The 17,909-nt window shown below is 36.1% G+C and overlaps 1 long non-coding RNA gene and 1 pseudogene across 3 annotated transcripts in view; one reads left to right on the plus strand and one right to left on the minus strand.

Annotated features, from left to right (window-relative positions):
• The window catches only part of LOC144239297 (uncharacterized), a 280,545-nt gene that overhangs the window by 90,928 nt on the left and 171,708 nt on the right, over nt 1-17,909 (plus strand). The window contains exon 1 of one of the 3 annotated variants that reach the window (XR_013337370.1): nt 6,209-6,291. The exons of the other annotated variants lie outside the window; for them this stretch is intronic. This is a non-coding gene — a long non-coding RNA (uncharacterized LOC144239297). Of the gene's footprint in view, nt 1-6,208; nt 6,292-17,909 lie in introns of those variants that run through there. 3 annotated transcript variants of the gene reach the window in all.
• LOC144239315 (large ribosomal subunit protein uL4 pseudogene) lies at nt 13,068-14,314 on the minus strand (annotated as a pseudogene).

Genomic DNA, 17,909 nt, shown 5'->3' on the forward strand with positions numbered 1-17,909 from the left:
ATCTCTTTTTGAAGACTAATTGTTCCTCACTCTTTCCCTTGTTTTCATGGCTTTGACATATTTTTTAAGCTCATAGGTCAGATGCTTTGTTTGTTATCCCTCAGTTTGGGTTTGTCTAATGTTTCCTTATGATTAGACATAGATTATGTAGTTTGGGCTGGAATGTCACAGAAATGTTGCTGTGTTCTTTCCATTGCTTCTTTAGTGGTAGCACATGATGATGATGGGCATGACTGGTGGTTGTGGTTTTGATCACTTGATTAAGGAAGTTTATCTGTCAGATTTTTTTTCATTATAAAACTACTTTCCATTTTCCCTCTTTAATTAAAGCTTTTTTGAGGGATAGATATTTTCAGACTATTCAAAAGTTGTATTTCTCCTCCTACTTTCACCTGAGTTTTAGCATCCATTGATATTTTATGCATGAATTAATTATTACTGTGATGATGCTAAATACTAATTTTCTGGTTCCCATTATTTCTACATTATTAGTTGGCATTCTACTGTAAGGAAACTTTGAAGATTTTCTTTCCATTTATTTGCTCATTTATTGGTTTATGTCAGTGAAGAGTTACAGATTTCTATTTTCCTTAAGGTACTATGTTTTACATAATTATACAATAAAATCAAAATTTAAAATAACTAAAGATGTAAAGTAAGATAAAACACAAGGACCTAGATTTTTACCGAGTGGTAAAATAGCGTCAGAGAACAGGTTACCACTCTGTTCTCTCCATGTTCTAGAATCAATTATTAGTTTATATTCTGAGTGAGCTCTTAGCTTTCCAGGGCTGTGTTATTAAATCTAGATTTATCCTCATTTTTCTGCTTCTCCTTCACCAGTCAGCCTCTGGTACTGTTTTCCTCTAGATAGTAAGCTTTTTCAGCACATGGTCAAATATTTGACCTTAATACATGCTTTAAAACTACAGTTGATGACTTAGTTCCTCACTGAGGTAATACATTTTAAATAGGGTTTAATGGAGGAAAGCCCATTGTATTGAAAGAGATAATGGGGATAACCATTTACTAGTAGGCCCAATTTTTTGGGTGGAAAAGCCACAGAAGCTTTACTACTTACCTGGTGTCTGTAGATCCAGCCATTAGTTAAAACATTGTCCATGGCATGGAATTTTGAAAAACCCTTGGGAACAGTGACTCAGAATATGGGTAACTATTTTTATTGGCGATTAAGTTGCTATATATTTATTTTATCTTAATCATTCAATTTAAAGACAAAGATTATTGCTCAGTGCAATCAATGTCTTTTCAAAACATAAAGCCACTTTTAGAATAAATTCAGCATTCTTGGGGTGCCTGGGTGGCTTAGTCGGTTAAGCGTCTGACTTTCGCTTACGTCATGATCTCGCGGTTCGTGGGTTCGAGCCCCGCATTGGGCTCTGTGCTGACAGCTCAGAGCCTGGAGCCTGTTTCAGAGTCTGTGACTCCCTCTCTCTCTGGCCCTCCCCTGCTCACGCTGTCTCTCTCTCTCTCTCCTAGAAAAAAAATAAATAAATTCAGCATTCTTGTTTAAAGGAGTTAAAAGGGAGATTGTCTCTAAGTGGATTACATACAGAACCCTCCAATCCAGGGTTTATGCAGAACTGAGAAGAAATATTGAATGTTTGCCAGAATAGAGAATTAAAATTCCTTATAAAAACAATGTAATGCATCAAAATTATACTTCTTCTTAGGCCATACAAGTTTGATGTTGAATTATTCAATTACAAGAAATGCTAATTTATCAAAAGTTTAGAAAATTGTCCATATCACTCTTACTTAGTTTGAAATTCATCTACTCATAGTGGAAATCTAGTGTTCTTGGACATCAAAAAACCTTGGAGGGGGGATAGTGACAATGAGATGACATGACTTTTAATATGCTCCCTAAACCATTTTAAATACTAGTCTCTAGTACTGAAAGAGTTCTAAAGTTTTTTCATAGAATGTCTAAGGCTACACAACCTAAATGATGAAGATAGACTATCATAACCAAATGGCAAAACAATATTAATGTTTAATACAATAAAAATATAAGGTAATTTTTCTACCTTTCAAAATATTTTTGTATAGATATGGTTGTTGAAAATATATGAGCTGGATGGGTTAGAGGTTAATCAATCCTGGATTCCTAGTGGATTTCTTGTCTCATCCTGTTGGATGAAGAGCTCTGCAAGATGCAGATTCTTTAATAGGGACAACCCTTCCTGCATGTCTCCTGAAGCCGCACTTCTGGAGACATGCAGGTTTCTCCATGATTACCATGAAATATGATGTCAGAATCATCACTCTGAATCTTTCAAAAATATCAAAAGTCTCTCAGCACTAAACACTCTTAGGTTCAGTGGACATTGTGGAGATTTTCTGAGTTGCAAAAGAATGGAAGAGTGTTTTATGTCACTCGCTAATTTTTTAATCTTAGAAGAGATGTGCTTCCATTCTTCATTCTTCTCAGCAGTCCTGCCTATTAGCATTACAAAGAAAAAGGACCCGTATGTCTTAGAAAACTCTGGAAGCTTTCTAGACAATTTAGTAAATTTAGCAGTTCTATTCCTGACCTCCAGCTGTCTGTAACTTTGTCTGAAGAAGTCAAGGTTTACCCACCTGAAAGTTGAGTCACTTCCATGAATTAACAGAAATGACACTATGTCAGATGAAAAGGGTGCAGCATACTCTTTTTTAAAATATCTTCCACTATAAAACCTTTTCCAGACTTGTGACCCCTGAAAAGAAATGCCTTGCTTTGCTTTGTCCTGAATCTCACCTCATGTCATGTTTTATTAGGGGTCAAAGCTAATTGCCTTCTAGTTCTGATAGAGTAAAATTTGTGCTAAGCTAGGAATTTGTTAAAAGCCCTGGAAAGCTTTACGCAGGACCCAGAGTAAATATATATTCAAACAAACAGACCCATGCCTGCATTTTCATATATAATATACACATATACATATGTGTACCTATGTGTATTCATCTCTGTTATATGTTACCATAAAAAGCCCTGTTTTACCTTGGATATGTTGCTTAGCCTTTATGTCTTCAACTATAAAATAAAGTGTTCATGAGATTAAGTAAGGTATAAAGTGTCTATTAAAGTGCCTGGTATCAAAAAAGTTTTCAATAAATGATAGCCACTAATAGTACCTTGGTGATTTATTAAACTTCTGCAGGAATGCAAGCCCAGCCTACACCTAGGGTTGTCATGAGGCTGTGTGAGATAATTTGTGTGGAAGTATTTTATATACAGGAAAGTGTCATGCAAATGAAAGAAAGTATTGTTATGGAAGGAGCATATCAGATGAGGGATAAAGAAGAAAATGAAGAAAACATGACAGGGATGGCTTAGTACTTAGTCTGAATGGAGAGGTGACAAAAGAAAGTCTTGACATCTGCTGCTGTAGTAACCATTTACCTTATCTACACAGTTTCATGATCTTAGGAAATGATATAGCTCCAGTTATATCCAAAGGGGCAGGAGTAGTGGTTTAAAGCATTATGATGCCAATGTGAAGGCAGCACATGCCACATTATCAGCTGATGACCTTTTAAAAAATTTTCCCCCTTTTCTCTTTCGTGATTAACCTAATGTCTATCACAGTGAAAAGGGAAGCACTGGGTTAAGAGAAACTGAGGTGGTTTTGTGACATTTGAAGTCAGACAAATCCTTTCTTGGCTAAAAAGGATTGTAAAACAGGCCTGGTAACCTATCAATGGGTGCTGGTGTTTTTTAATTTGATTTCTTGTGTGTTATCTAGTATAGCTTTAGAATTGGATTAAAGGAAGATAAAATTGAAGATTATGTAGTAGTTTGGTGATTACAAACTCTCAGGAAGAGAGCAGAGAGTATTATAGTTTCCTGAAGGATTTCACTCAGACATTCTCATTTCTTAATTATTAAATGGAATACTTTTTAAAGATAAGAATAACCCAGTATATAAATATATTGTCTTGTGCATATTCTGAGTTAAAAATGAAAACAAAACAAATTATAAATCACTCTCTTACTTACACTTTACTTTTTCTTAGACTACCATCTTTTCACTTGAATTTGGTTAAATTAGATTAAATGATTAAAAAATAAGTGGTCAAATAGTTAAATGATTAAACAGTTAAATGATTAAAATTTCAAAAAATGTCATTAACCTTACATAGTCATACTTACACTCAGTATGGTTGATAATATCATTCAATGATTTTGAAAACTTGTCATATGCCAAGCACTGTGCTAAATGCTAAGTATTTAAGGATAAGGAAGATATGCTTCCCATCACTTCCGATGAATATATGAAATGCTCACATTTCAGAGAGGTAGGCAAATAGGTTTAAAATTTTAATACAATGTGATAAAAAGTGATTAATTTTAATTAATTGAGATTAATTAAAGAACTACTTTAAGGCTCTTTCTTCTCTTCCCAGTAAACAATGTGATAAAAATGTAAACTCTATAATCAAAATTCTACTGGACCACAGTCTAGGAGAATAAAAAGTTACTCTTTAGAAATTTAAAGGGCGTCCAACAAAGTGGTTATTCAGTCAAAGGAGGGCCATCATGGGCAGGTGGTAAACGGAATTCTGTGCTGAGGTTATCTGAAACTGAAGGAACAGCAACAAAATGGAGGCATAAATATACTATTTAATGAGCAAGAAGCAAGAAGTTCAGTGTGGTTAGGATTTAGGGTGCCCTTGGAAAAGGAAATGGTAGGAATTGAGACTAGTGAGTACTGAAGAGCACTAATGCTTTTCTAGGAAATCTGGTCATATTTTGAAGGCAGGGATAGGGAGCCATCACTGGAGGATTCAAAGCAGTGGAGTGACATGCACAGATTTTCCTTAATGAAGACTGCTCAAGCAGATGTGCCAAGACAGGAGAAGTGGAGGAGAACTGGATCACACAGAGTCCACTTAGTCATTGTAGGTGTTTTGGCTTCTATTCTGGCTGAGATGGAAAGTTTGAGCAAAGGAATGACACGATCCGTATCATTTTCAAAGCATAATTCTATCTCCTTGTATAGAAAAAAACTACATGGGAAAGGACAGCAGGAATACTAGTTGGAGATCTAATGCACTTATCCAGGACAGGTATTGGTGACCCTAACAAGGGCTGTAGTGATGGTGAAGAAGAGGGGAATACTTGTTTCAGGATATATTTCTAATGCAGAGCTGAGAGGATTTGCTCCTGATTTTAACATGACTGAAAGAATAGCTCTAAGATTTTTGCCCTGAGCAACTGGAAGACTGGAGCCACTATTCTCTGAGATGCTGATGAGACCCTTTTAGGAAGAGGAGTTGGTCATATCATGTGTTTCACTGTGACTCTCAAGATGCCTATAAGCATCTAGGTGGAAATTATGAGTAGAAATGGTTTTTATGAGACCGTATTTGGAAGAGAAATCTGGGTTGGGGAAATACAGACTTGATAATTGTCAGCTTTAAACATTTTTTTAATGTTTATTTATTTTTTTGAGAGACAGACACAGAGCAAGAGCAGGGGAAGGGCAGAGAGAGAGAGAGTCACAGGTTCTGAAGCAGCTCCAGGCTCTGAGCTGTCCGCACAGAGCCCCACGTGGGACTCAGACTCATGAACCGTGAAATCATGACCTGAGCCGAAGTCGGAGGCTTAACCAACTGAGCCACCCAGGCACCGCTCAGCATTTTTAAACCAAGGAGATGGACCATTTTCCTTGGGAATGAGTGTATATTGAGCAGATGACTCAAGGACAAAGTACCATAGCATTCCAACATTTGGTGGTTGGAAATTAAAAAAAGGATCAGGCAAAGGAGCATGACAAGGAATTGCTAATGTTACTGGCAAGAGGAGAAACACACACTTCACAAATCAAACAAAGATCATGTTTCAGAAAGGAAAGAGTCAAACTACTACATTAAATGCTATTGATAGATGAGGAAAAGAAGAAATGAGAAAAAAACCCACAAACATTTGATTTTATACTTCTAGATTGTGACCTTGACCACAGCACTTTGAAAATGTGGTGGGGACAACAACCTGTTTGAAGTATGTTCAAGAGAAAATTTTTTTTTCCTTCTTTTTTTTTTTTAATAGTTTATTGTCAAATTAGTTTCCACATAACACTCAGTGCTCATCCCCACAAGTGTCCTCCTCCATGCCCATCCCCCCCTCCCCCCACATCCATCAGTCCTCAGTTTTTGTCAGCATTCAAGAGTCTCTCATGGTTTGCTTCTCTCCCTTTNGGATGTCCGAAGAAGTGGAGGTAGAGCTTTGCTCTTAAAAGAGAATAGAGACGGTTCTGGCGGAGATTCTAGTTTCTACAATGGAAGGTAATGGAGCTTGCTTGTATGCTGATGGAAATAATACTTTCAAGAGGGCAAATTGATAATGCAAGAGATAAAGATGATCTAAAGCTTTGAGTAATTAGAGGATATAGGATCCATTATAAAATGGAATTTAATGTTAGAAGCATAGACAAATTTAGCCATTATAACAAGAGGGAAAATGTTTATGGGTACCGATGCACCTATGTTGGTATAGTTAAACAATTACAATAGTCCAGGTGAGAAATGATGGTCTACATCAAGTTAGTGCATGGAGGTAGAAGTGTACCGATTCAGAAGATATGTAAAAAGCAGTATGTCCTGGATTTAGCCCTTATGTTGGAGTGCAAAGTAAGAGAGAAATCTCCTAAAACTATCTAATAAATTAATCATCAAATAAATTACAATTCAGTTAGCCTAATCTTAGCAAAAGATAAAGATTTCTGAGTCATTAATTATAGAAAATAAAGATGGACATAATGGGGGATAGATTATATATTTTTTAACATGGGAGTTTCTTACACATATTGTATTCAGAAGCCTGAATCAGTTAAAAGAAAAAAGTTCAGGGGACAAGTAAATGGATAATGGAGTAGAGAGAAGAAAGTCTTTTAAAAACTTGTTTTGAGAGATCAGATGGATGGATGGATAGTATTTGAATAGAGGGAAGGAAGCCACTTTCTTCGGAGACTGCAAAGACTTTAGAAGATACACAGGGGGCACCTGGGTGGCTCAGTCAGTTAAGCATCTGACTAGGGCTCAGGTCATGATCTCGCAGTTTGTGGGTTTGAGCCCCACATTGAGCTCTGTGCTGACAGCTCAGAGCCTGGAGCCTGCTTCAGATTCTATGTCTCCCTCTCTCTCTGCTCCTCCCCTGTTCATGCTCTTTCTCTCAAAAAAAAAAAAAAAAGTATAAACATTAAAAAAAAAAAACTAAAAAAAGAAGTAGATACACACATATGTTTACTGAGGAGAGAGGACAGAGCCTTGAGGTCTTCTTGACTTATAGTTTCTACTGTTTATCACAGACCAGAGATGATGGGACAAAGACATCCTGAGCAGTGAGAGGTGGATAGGTGCTTGGTATTGTTCCTTTGGGAAATGGTAGAATGAGCAAGTCCAGTAAAAATTAGATATTATAAATTTCTAGTGATACCGGTCTATATGTCTATGTAACCATTTTTAGCAGGATTCACAGGCTGGGAATAAGAATGGAAAACCTGATGGCAGGGAGGGAAGGTTCTTGTGGATAAGGATTTTAAGGATAATTGAGACATTTGGGCATAGGGAACAGGAGATGGGAGTTACCATGTTACCCATTATTAAGTTTCGTGATACAACAAAGTTATGGGTATCTGACCAGAACTTAACACCCATTTATGAACTAGTAGTATATTTGCTTCTATAATCATGATATAGCTTGGTCCATTCCTGTCCTTAGCTAATTGTTCAGAGAAAGTTACCTGGTTCAGATGGAACTCATCCATGGGCTAGGTAATCCAGAAAAATATCGACATCTCCAGGCCAGCTGATAAGCAAATGTAATTGCATATTCAGCCTTAAATCTCTTTTATTATATGAAGTAATATATTCACAAGTTCCAGTGATTAGGGCATAGACATGTTTGGGGACCCTTATTTTGCTCACCACAGCATCATAACATGACTACTAGTCCACCCTGATATTTAAGATCTCCTAAGATTTAATAAAAATTCAATGCCGCAACGTGTGAATATTCTAATGTACTCTTTAAGATCCCTGCAGGTTTTTGTACAACTTATATTTTAATAGTTTCCCTAGTGCTGAGTTCTATTTCTACTAAAATGCTTCTCAGTTCCACCCTTTGTGTTTCCATTCTGCACCATGCCAGACAAAATTGGAAATGTGAATTTTGGGATTGATGGTGGGAGTGAAGGGGAGGGATGGTAGGTAAAATTGAATAAAAATGTCAGTCTCACAAAGCTTATGGGTATAGAAGACTTTACTAAACATTTGGTAAAATTGAGGGGAAGAGGGCATAATGGTGGCAATTATATAGCCAGTATCAAATATTTTAAAATTGAACATCTTTAGTCTTAAAAGTTCTTTCATTCACCCTATCCCCAGGGATTTTTGCTTTTTCTTTGTTCATTTGCTAATTTTTAAGAATTTTAATTCCAGTATAGTTAACATAAATGTACATTAATTTCAGGTGTACAGATATAGTGGTCCAACAATTTTATTCATTACTCAGGGCTCATCATTGTAAGTGTACTTTTCATCCCCTTCACCTATTTCACCCATCGTCCCACCCACCTCCTCTCTGGTGACCATCAGTTTGTTCTCTGTAGGTTAAGAACCTGTTTTTTGTTTGTTTGTTTGCTTGTTTGTTTTTGCATATATATATATTTAAATTTTTTTAAATATACCTTATTGTCAAGTTGGCTAACATACAGTGTATACAGTGTGATCTTGGTTTTGAGGATAGATTCCTGTGATTTATCACTTACATACAACACCCAGTTCTCATCCCAACAAGTGCCCTCCTCAATGCCTATCACCCATTTTCCCCTCTCCTCTGCCCCCCCCCATAAACCCTCTGTTTGTTCTATTTAAAAGCCTGTTTTTGGATTTGTCTCTTTTTACTCTTTGTTTATTTCTTAAATTCCACATGAGTGAAGTATTGTATTTGTCTTTCTTTAACTGACTTATTTCACTTAGCATTATACTCTAAGTCAACTATGTTGTTGCAAATGGCAAGATTTCATTCTTTTTTCTGGCCGTGTAACATTCCATTACACACACTTGCCTACACACACACACACACGCACGCACGCATGCACGCATGAAATCTTCTTTATTTATTCATCTACTGATGAACCTTTATGTTGCTTTTGTATCTTGGCTATTGCAAATAATGCTGCAACAAACATGGCGGTGCATATATCTTCTGACATTTCTTTGGGTAAATATCCAGTAGTGGAATTGCTGGGTCATATGGTAATTCTATTTTTAATTTTTTGAGGAACATACATACTGTGTTCCACAGTGGCTATATGAGTTTGCATTGTTGCCAACAGTGCATGGGGGTTCCTTTTTCTTCACATCCTTGCCAACACTTATTGTTTCTTGTGTTTTTGATTTTAGTTGTTTGACAGATGTGAGGTAATATCTCATCGTGGTTTTGATTTGCAGTTCTCTGATGATGAGTGATGTTGAGCATCTTTTCATGTGTCTGTAGGCAATCTGGATGTCTTCTTTGGAGAAATATCTGTTCATGACTACTGCCTATTTTTTAATTGGATTATTTGCGTGTTGAGTTTTATCAGTTTTTTTATATATACTAAACCTTTATCAGATATGTCATTTGCAAATGTCTCCTTGCTTCAGGAGACATATCTAGAAAAATGTTGCTACAGCCAATGTCAGAGAAATTATTGCCTGAGATTTCTTCTAGGATTTTTATGGTTTCAGGTCTCATATTTAGGTCTTTAATCCATTTTGGGTTTTTTTTTGTGCACGGCATAAAAAACTGGTTTAGCTTCAGTCTTTTGCATGTAGCTGTCCAGTTTTCCCCATACCATTTCTTGAAGAGACTGTCTTTTTTCATTGCATATTTTTGTTTTCTTTGTCAAAGATTAACTGACTATATAGTCATGTGTCTGTTTCCAGCCTATTTTGTTCTATTGATCTATGTGTCTATCTTTGTGCCAGTACTATACTGTTATGATTACTATAACCTTATAGTATATTTTGGAATCTGGAATTGTAATAGTTTTGTTCTTTTTGAACATTTTTGTTCTTTTTGAAGATTTCTTTGACTATTATAGGTCTTTTGTGGTTCCATACAAATTGTAGGATATTCAGTTCTATGAAACATGCTATTGGTATTTTGATAGGGATTGCATTAAATCTATAGATTGCTTTGGATAGTATGGTCATTGTAATAGTATTTTATTCCAATTCATGAGAATAGAATAGCTTTGTCTTTATTTGTCATCCTCAAATTTTTCACCAGTGTTTCATAGTTTTTAGAGTATAGGTCTTTCATCTCTTTGGTTAAGTTTATTCCTACTTTATTATTTTTGCTGTAATTGTAAATGGGATTGTTTTCTTAATTTCTCTTTCTGCCATTTCATTTTTAGTATAGAAATGCAATGGATTTCTTTATACTGATTTTGTATTCTGTGGCCTAGTGAATTCATTTATCATTTCTAGTAGTCTTTCTCTAATAGTGAAAATGTTACTTCTTTCTTACTAATTTGGATGCCTTTTATTCCTTTTGTTGACTAATTGCTGTGGCTAGAACTTCCAATACTATGTTGAATAAGAGTGGTGAGAATGGACATCCTGTGTTGTACCTGATCTTAGGACGAAATGTCTGCTTTTTCCCATGGAGTATGAAATTAGCTGTGGGTTTTTCTTAATATATCATCTTTCTTTTGTTGAGGTATGTTCTCTTTAAACCTACTTTGTTGAGGGAGTTTATCATAAACAGGTGTTGTACTTTGTCAACTGCTTTTTCTGCATCTATTGAAATGATTGTATGGTTTTTGTCCTTTCTCTTATTGATGTGATGTATCATGTTCATTGATTTGTGAATATTGAACCACCTTTGCCGCCAGGCAATAAATCCCATTTGATCATCATGAATGATTTTTTAAAATGAATTTTTGTAGCCAGTTTGCTAGTATTTTGTTGTGGATTTTTGCATCTATGTTCATCAGAGATATTAGCCTGTAGTTCTCTCTCTCTCTCTCTTTTTTTTTTTTGTAGTGTGTGTGTGTGTGTGTGTGTGTGTGTGTGTGTTTTGAATCTGGTTTTGTTCAATCAGGGTAATGTTGGCCTCATAGAATGAATCTGGATGTTTTCCTTCCTCTTCTTTTTTTTAAAAATAGTTTTAGAAAAATACATATTAACTCTTCTTTAAATTTTGATAGAGGGGCATCTGGGTGGCTCAGTGTGTTGAGTGTCCAACTTCATCTCAGGTCATGATCTCACAGTTCATGGGTTTGAACCCCACATTGAGCCAGGTGTTGAGCTCTGTGCTGACAGCTTGCTCAGAGCCTGGAGCCTGCTTCAGATTCTGTTGTCTCCTTCTCTCTATGTCCCTCCCGAACTTGTGCTCCATCTCTCTCTCTCTGTCTCTCACAAATAAATAAATGTAAAAAAATAAATAAAATGAATAAATAAATAAATTTTGGTAGAATTCAACTGTGAAGACATCTGATCCTGGACTTCTGTTTGTTTGGAGGTTTTTTTTATTATTATGGTTTTGATTTTATTGCTGGTAATTGGTCTGTTTAGATTTTGTATTTCTCCCTGACCCAATTTTGAGAGGTTACATATTTTTAGGAATTTATCCATTTCTTCCAGTTTGTTCAATTTGTTAACATATGATTTTTATAATCTCTTATAACCCTTTTTATTTCTATGGTGTCAGTTGTTATTTCTCCTCTTTCATTTCTAATTTTGTCTATTTAAGCCCTTTTTTCGGTTTGGGGTGTGTGTGTGTGTGTGTGTGTGTGTGTGTGTGTGTGTTTTGATGAGTCTGAGTCTGTCTAAAATTCTCATGAATTTTGTTTATCTTTTCAAAAAACGAGATTCTGGTTTCATTGATGTGTTCCATTGCTCTTTTAGTTTCTTTTGTTTATTTCTGCTCTAATATTCATTACTTTCTTTATTCTACTGGCTTTTGGGCTTTCTTTGTTCTTCTTTTTTTTACCTCCTCTAGGTGTGAGGTTAGGTTGTTTATTTGAGATTTTTCTTGCTTCTTGAGGTAGACGTCTAGTGCTATACCTTCCTACTTAGAACAGCTTTTGCTGCATCCCGAGACTTTGGGATGTGTTTTCATTTTCATTGACTTCCATATATCTTTTGATTTCCTCTATGATTTTTTTGGTTGACCCATTCATTGTTTAGTAGCATGATATTTAACCTCCATGTATTTTAACTATTTCCAGATTTTTTCTTGTAGTGATTTCTAGTTTTATAACATTGTGTTCAGAAAAGATGCGTGGTATGACATGAATCTTTTTGAATTTGTTGAAACTTGTTTTGTGGTCTAATATGTGATCTATTCTGGAGAATATTTCATGTGCACTTGGAAAGAATCGTATTCTGCTGTTTTAGGATGGAATGTTCTGAATATATCTGTTAGATCCATCTGGTCCAATGTGTTATTCAAAGCTATTGTTTTTTGTTGATTTTCTGTTTGGATGATTGATCCATTGAAGTAAGTGGGGTGATAAAATCCCCTACTATTATTGTATTAATATCAATTACTTCTTTTATGTTTGTTATTATCTGCTTTATGTATTTGGGTGCTTCCATGTTGGATGTATAAATATTTATAATTATTATACCTTCTTGTTGGATTGTTCCCTTTATTTTTATGTAATGCCCTTCTTCAACTCTTGTTACAGTCTTTGGTTTAAAATCTAGTTTGTTCAATATAAGTATTGCTACCCCAGCTTTCTTTTCACTTTCATTTGCATGATAAATGCTTTTCCATCTCTTTACTTTCAATCTGCATATCTCTTTAGGTCTGAAATGAGTCTCTTATTGGCAGTATCAGGTGGGTCTTGCTATTTAATCCATTCCATCACCCTGTCTTTTGATTGGAACCTTTAGTCTGTCTGTCTGTCTGTCTATCATCTATCTATCTATCTATCTATCTATTTTGTTGTTTTGGTTTGGTTTTTGGTGTGGGGGTTTTATATGTTTGTTTGTTTTTCCTTTGACCAGGTCTTTATTCAAAATTAGCTGTTCCTAATGATTTGACTTTTACAGAAAAAACAACTTTAAATTGGTTTTCTTTCTTCTGTGGTGTGTTTCTTTTCAGCAGGCTTCTTCTCAGCTGCTGGTTTCTCAGTAGCTTCAGACTTTTTGCCTATTAAAGGTTTCATATGCTTCTTAAACCAACAGCCTTCTTTCCTTTCCTCCCTACCAGAGGCTTCTTGCCTAGAACCCCCTTCTTATATAATTTGGCTCCCAAGGCTACTGCTGCCTTATCCATCCAAAGTTTGTGATTCTTGGTCTGGTGTAGAATGGTGTTAGAGTGCATGGTTTTTGCATATGGATTTAGCCTCAACATGATTCTCAGATTTTCCGTGGATTCTTCTTTAGGACTCTGTGATGAATCTTCTTGCATGGTGCTCAGAGGTCTCTTTGGATCTCTGAGCTTTTCAAGATTCTGCTAAGCTCTGTATTAAGTGTCTTATGCAAGGGAAAGTTGTAGTTACTCTTGAAGTAGGCAGCCTTACAGCAAGTGCCAACAGACCATCTAACTTGCAGAAGGCACTTCCAGTCCAAGTGCAGAAACGTCCCACATGCTCAATAGGAGCAAGGTTCAAAATGTTCCGTTTGCTTGCATTAAGTAAAGTAATTCCAGGGATGTTTCTGAAGACCTTGATGATACTGTTGTCCTCATTATACATGACACAAGGTCCCCTGCAATGGATACGGTGACTGTTCCTCATTTTGCCCTTGCCAGTTCTCATTTGCTGAGAGGCATAGACCTTTTTGATATCATTCCAGGCTTTACATTTCTTAAGAAGCAAAACAGCCTCCATGGTCTCCTTGTAGCCTTCACCTTTATCTTTAACCACCAGAGACAGTCCAGGAACTTCCTCAGTACAAGGACCTTTAGAGTGACCAGTGCTGGTAAGGCTGAGGGAGCCAGGGCAGAGCAGATAGCACATTGCTTCCGTGTTGTGTTCACTCCTTGGTGCCAATCGTGGCAGAATTTGGTTAGTGCAAACATGCGGCCCCCATGACACATACTTCCAAAAGCACCCTGGCCAGAACAGTGAGCCCCACTGCCTCAAACTCTGGGAATTCGAGCCACAGTTCTGCCAGTACTGGTTTGATGACCTGCTAGTTCACTGACAGCATATGGCCATTTGTTGTTTTCCTACAAGTTGGTGTGAATAAAGTTCACAATATCAGGTTTAATGGAAGCCTTGAACACAGCAGGCAAAGTAACATTTTTGACAGATGATGTCCCCTTTTCAGAATACACTGATATCAATGGAGAAGCAGTTGCCATCCTGGGGAGAGAAGAGGGCCTCACTCCTCTCAGTCTGGAGGCTCCTATAGGAAAAGTGTTTGGTTTACTTAAATGCAAAATAATTATTGATAAGTGTGTGCTTACTGCCATTTGGTTACTTGTATGGTTGTTTTTGTAGTTCTTCTTTCCTTTCTTCTCTTCCTCTATTATGGTTTTCTAGCTGTCTTTGGTGATGTAGTTAGATTCCTTGCTCTTTATTTTTTGCATATCTATTACTGGTTTTTAATTTGTAGTTACCATTAGATTTATACATAACATTTTATGCATATAGCTGTCTATATTGTTAATGGTCACTTAAGTTTGAACCCATTCTTTACTCTCCCCTCCCATTTTAGGTATATGGTGCCATACTTTACATCCTTTTATTTTGTGAATTCCTTGACTAGTTGTTATAGATATACTTAATTTTACTACTTTTGTGTTTTCTACTTTTCTTACTACTGCTTATATTCTTTCCTTTTCACTCAGAGTCCTCACATTTTGTTTCTAAAATTTTTAAACATTTATTCATTTTTGAGAGACAGAGTATGAATGGGGGATGGGGCAGAGAGAGAGGGAGATACAGAATCCAAAGCACGCTCCAGGCTCTGAGCTGTCAGCAAAGAGCCCAACGTAGGCTCAAACCCATGAACTGTGAGATCATGATCACTGAAAGTCCTCTCAACATTTCTGGTAGCACTGGTTTAGCGGTCATGAATTCCCTTAATTTTTGTTTGTCTGGGAAATTTCTTATCTCTCCATCTAGTCTAAATGATAGCCTTGCTGGATCAAATACTCTTGGCTGCAAGTTTTTTTCTATCAGCACTTTGAGTATATCATGCCACTCCTGTCTGGGCTGCAAAGTTTCTGCTGAAAAATCCGCTGATAGCCCTATGGAGGTTCCCTTGTATATAACTGTTTTCTTTTTTCTTGCTGCTTTTAAAATTCTAACTCTATCACTGTTTTGTTTTGTTTTGTTTTGACCATTTTAATTACTATGTGTCTTGGTGTGGACTTCCATGGGTAGATTTTACTGGGAGCTTCCTAGATGTGGATTTCTGATCTCTTGCCCAGATTTGAGAAGTTTTCAGCTATTATTTCTTCAAATAAATTTTCTGCTCCCTTTTCTCTCTTTTCCATCTGGAATCATTTTAATGTGAATTTTGTCACACTTGCTGGTGTTGCTGAGTTCCTTAATTCTATTTTTATTTTTTATTATTATTATTTTTTCTCTTTCCTCTTCAGCATGATTGTTGTCCTTTAGTCTCTCCTCCAGGTTGCTGATCCATTCTCCTTCTCCCAGTCTACTTTTTATTCCATCTAATGTATTTTTAATTTTACTTACTAAGTTTTTCATCTCTGACTGGTTCTTTGGTTCTTATGTTATCTGTCTCTTTGCTGAGAGTCTCACTAAAGTCTTTCACATTTTTCTCAAGTCCAGTGAGTATCTTTGTGACCATTACTTTAAATTTTCTATCAGACATATTACTCACTTCCATTTTGTTTAGCTCTATTGGTGTGATTTTGTCCTATTCTTTCATTTGGGATGTGTTCCTTGTCTCCTCATTTTGTCTAACTATCTCTGCCTGTTTCTATATGTTAGGAAAGTTAGCAGTGTCTCCTACTCATGACAGTAGTGGCCTTATGAAGGAGTCTGTAGTGACTTACAGGGCAATGTTCCCTGTTCACCAAAACCTTGTGCTTCAGGGGTGTTTCCTGTGTGTGTTGCATGCTCCCTACTCTTGTGGATGCGGTGCATTTACCTTTAGTCCAGTCATGTGCAATTGCTCTCTTTGCTGTGGGTAGGGTTTGGCCCCTATATTGGTAGCTGGCCAGTCTTCCCAGAGCTTTCTTCCATTGGCAGTGTCATCCTACAATTGGCAGTGTCAAGCCTACATCCTTGGCTTCTGGAAATCTACTAGGGCTTTCTCTTCCCTCTCATTCCTTCCACGTAATTCAATATCATGAAGAAACAAAAAGAGAAGAGAGAAGGATTACTTTTTCTCTGCTTTTCTTTATAAATTTTATCCTGAGGCTAGTTGTCTTAAGCCCAAATTAGAAAATATTGTTGAAGGGATTCTTAGCTATTATGGTCAAGTTTGAAACCTATGTTTTGGGACATCCTATCCTACTTGAATAAGGATACATTTTTGCAGTTCTAAAAGTCTCCAATTCTCAGTTAACTTGCTGTTAGGCTAGTAGCCTTCATAAGGTGAACTGTTGCTGATAAAGTTCAGTGTAATAATTATAGCAGATCTTCTGGAAATATTCAAGACACAGGATAATTTTATTTTTTTCCTGTGTAGAGTGGTAGACACTATATTAGCTTTATATATAATAGATTTATTGTACATTCTATGTTCCTTAGTAATAGAACAAAAATTGCATCTTCATAAAGCATTTCATATTACAAAAATAAAAACGTAATATAAAAAATGACATTACGAGGGGACTTGTGGGGATGAGCACTGGGTGTTATATGGAAACCAACTTGGCAATAAACTATTTTTTTAAAATGACACTAAATATGTTAGGTACAGACGGCAATGTTTTGAAGAAACAGTTTTATATTGTAAAGCTTTCTCCATAATGAAATTTATATGGTTTGAGCATTATAACTTCCATGTCAAGAAATACAGTTAATGAAAGTCAAGTAGAAAAAAATGCAAAGTAATTATTCAACATATCATGGTGAACTTATATGCACAAAAGGTATTTAGGATTAAAATTCATCTTTAGATTGGATTCTATCTATAAATAGGATGCATATATTGTGAACTGCAGTGGGTTAATTGGGAGAAGTATAAATGATCACAACCTTAGATAATTACCTCAGCAGGGCATACAATCCTTTCCAATAACAACATTGATACTCGTTTCAATTTTTAAAAAACTATCTTTAATATATTTATGTTGTTTGGTATTTCTCGGGAATTCTATCATGTTGTTTTGATCTTTAAAAGAACTTTGGTAATGTCATTATTGGTAAGAGAATCATACAATATTAAAATTTAAGCATAAACAGTAAAACTTCGTGAAGATTAGAATCAGCTTCCCAATAGCCATTCACAGGACTAGACCTGAGTGAAACTATTCTGGGCAACACTGAGAAATTGCAAGTTTGTCTTTGACATCGAACTTTTTCTTTTTCCCAGGACCCCTACTGACCTGATCTATTTGAGCCCATGGCTCCAGAAAGCACCCCACATTGCAGAACTACCACAATTCCAATTCCTTTACCAGAGATTCTTGAGCCATACCTTCAGGGCTATCTCAGAATAAAACTTCTACTTTTTCCATGTGTAGTTGTATCTAGAATGTAAATGAGGTTTAGGCATGCCCAAGTGATTTGCTTTCAGTAGTCTGTAAAAACTTTTTTTTTTCTTTTGGAAACAATTGTATTGAAAAAGTAGATAAGTTATCCCCCACCCCCTTTGTATTCTGATGCCACAGGTTGTAGTAAAATATCGGCAATAGGAGGAGCAGCAGCTGGGGATTGTAGTAAATCCCCCTGAAGTTTACTTCTAAAGTTATTTAAAATCGTGTTGTACATATACATGCCATTCATGAAAACATAATGTATCCTACTAGAGTG

The sequence above is a fragment of the Crocuta crocuta genome, unplaced genomic scaffold (assembly GCF_008692635.1).
Source record: "Crocuta crocuta isolate KB4526 unplaced genomic scaffold, BGI_CrCroc_1.0 scaffold16, whole genome shotgun sequence".
NCBI lineage: Eukaryota > Metazoa > Chordata > Mammalia > Carnivora > Hyaenidae > Crocuta > Crocuta crocuta.